Source organism: Mus caroli, chromosome 5 (genome assembly GCF_900094665.2).
Source record: "Mus caroli chromosome 5, CAROLI_EIJ_v1.1, whole genome shotgun sequence".
Classification (NCBI taxonomy): Eukaryota; Metazoa; Chordata; class Mammalia; order Rodentia; family Muridae; genus Mus; species Mus caroli.
The window spans coordinates 76,897,316-76,900,043 of record NC_034574.1 but is presented as its reverse complement, the minus strand read 5'-3'; the positions used below and the strand labels follow the sequence as shown (position 1 = coordinate 76,900,043).

Sequence of the window (2,728 nt, the reverse complement as noted above, 5' to 3'; positions counted from 1 at the left end):
CAATATATCATCTTACAACTTAACTTCTGTTACTTAGAGGTGATTTTTAGAGTAGTTATTTATAACTTCCTCTTTCCTTTTTGTAACTGTTTTCTCACTTCGGTTTTAAGATAGCATTCTCCTATGTTTTAAGACTGAAAAAAAAAAACCTGACTACACCATAGAAGGGCAATTATTTTCTTTAATGCAACTCTCCTAATAAACATAGCTTTATGAGTTAATGTTTAGTACCATTATATTGTAATGAATTGCTTTATAGTTAAGTAGCACTATTAATACTATTAGTTACTCATTTTATTGTCAGAAACTGTTCACTTTATATTTCCAAAAGCAATTATTTCTTAGTGGCCACAATACTAGTATCACCATGTTAGGTATCAATTATTCAACATAAGAATTCTGGATCTACACATGTTCAGGACATGATATTAAACAATTCCTGGGTATTTCGACACAGTCTCAGACTTTCATAATTAAATATCAGTATTAATTCATTTTTTAGTTAGCAACAAATATCACATAAAAAGTCTGTAAACAGATGGTATTCATGAACCAAAAAAAAATATGGTCAGCAAAATATTGTTTGTGACACTTTTACATAAGAAAAATGGTTGAAGTTCTTCTACAGCCCAGGAAATCAGCTTATGCAGGGATGTTTACACTTTAATCTTTTCCTTCCCAGAAGCTTCCGAACATCTTACCCAGTCTCCCGGAATGCAATGCAATTACATGAATACGTAAGACTAGGTAGTACGAAGGATCACACAAGTCATTCTTACTTTAGAACGTCAGTGAGCAATGATTGTGTTTTTTTCAGGTTGTCATTTATGAGCAAAAGCACGTCACCAGATCCTGAGAAATCTTATACTCTTTAGAGGACATCATCCTCCTGTGAACCTGGTTTTGATTGTTGTATTTTGTAATACTAATATCAAAATAGCAGGTAAAGAATGTTGAAACGTACAGTGGAATCTTCATAATTCTTAAATGCCCACCTTTAATTTTTGATTATCAAAATATTTGTCTTTTTAATCCCTTTTCCCTCCCAATTAAACAGTGATATTTATTTGGATGTTAAGTCTTGAGAAGAGTTGGGAAGTTGCTTTACACAAATGAAGGTATTTCCTTCATTAAAAGATAGTGTGAGATATTGTGATATATGGAGTATTTTACTTTCACAGATAAAAATGCAACAGAAAGCTATTTTAGTGATGCTTCAGCAATATTGACTCAAGTAACATTTCAAAGTCATAGTAAGTGTTAGGAATAATGACTCCATACTGTGCTGTGGTTGGATAACCAAGTGAAGATTGATGTAATGCTTGTAGTATGAAAGTTAGCAGAAAGAGAAGCAAATTTTTGATTTTGAGTTCTTCAACTTTTTAATTAGTTCAGATGTTCTGTTTCATCTAGTGCTCATGGAAACAGTGAAATTTTTTAAACGCTATTTTTTTCTGAAGTTTTCATAAAGTTGATGTCACATTATCTTTTTTACTAAAATACATATGTTAGTGTGTATTACCTGTGGGCAGAGTTTGTGTGTTACAATAGGTGTCATGAACATTCTAATAGAACAGTGAATAGAAATGATAAAATCTAATGCATCGATTTATTTTTGGAAAAAAAATATTTGCAGATGCTCAAAGTTCACACCTTACTTCTCATAAACTTAAATGTCAGTTTAAGAAAAAAAAATTCCACTGGTTGTCATTTATCTCCTACCTGGTAATTCTCAATTGGTGAGGGTTTTAACCTCCACAAGAACATTTGTCAATGACAAAAGACATTTCATCATGGGCTGTGAGGGCTTTCTAGTATTATTTATAAAAAAGAAGGTAGATATAGGGATCCATTTCATCCTACACAGGACAGAATTCACTAAAAGGTGTATTTGCTAAACATTCCAATTTTGTGGAGGATGAAAAGTAGCAGCTGTAAACTAGACTAGATCTCTAACAATGAATATAATTTTGTGATTAAAGGGAGATTAAATATACACTTTAAATCAGAAGTGCAAGACCCCTACTCCTAGACAATTTGCACATATGGCTGCTGTGTCCCATGTGTATTAGTAGGTCACAGAGGGGACAGAGGCTATATCTATGCTCAGTGTTCTGACCTATGAACATCTGAATGATTAGCATTCCCTGATAAAACGTTCCTAGATTAGCACCAGTCTAGTGCTACAAGCATGAGCCCAAACAGATGACCCTTCCTCCTGTGTAAGGATTGAGCCCTAGATGACCACCAGGCCAGTGTCATGGAGCATGGACAGGGAGCTAGGCTGAGATGATCAGTAGTCAGGTGAATGGCAGGTCTCTGGGGACATGACTGTGGGGAATTGCAGGTTGGTCTCTAGTTGAGCTGAGGTCTGAACCCCAAAGGGTTATAATTTACCTAAGTGACAAGGTAGACGTTCCCTTATGCTCCTGGAACTCTGGCCCCTGCTTAAGTTACTGCTCCCCACAGCCCCCACAAGAGAAGCATGGCTAGAAGTCACATAGATAATGGTCCAAGCTTCTGACCTTCAGGCTAAACTCCTCCCCAGTTACCTAGTAACAATAAGATAAGACAGCATAAAAAAAAAGTGGGCTTTAAAAGGGGTTGTTAGGTCCCCACCTTGCTCTCTCACTCCTTTGTTCTCTTACCTTTCACTTCTCTGTCTCCCCTCTTCTCTTTCCTTCTCTTTGTCTTATCCTTTCCTCTCTCCTCTCCTCTCCTCTCCTCT

General features: G+C 35.8%; 1 non-coding gene across 1 annotated transcript; it reads left to right on the top strand.

Moving 5' to 3' along the window:
- Positions 1-2,021: 2,021 nt before the first annotated feature.
- On the top strand, positions 2,022-2,153 carry LOC115031210. Its single transcript, XR_003836829.1, has one exon. It is a non-coding gene; the product is annotated as a small nucleolar RNA SNORA17 (small nucleolar RNA).
- Positions 2,154-2,728: the final 575 nt, after the last annotated feature.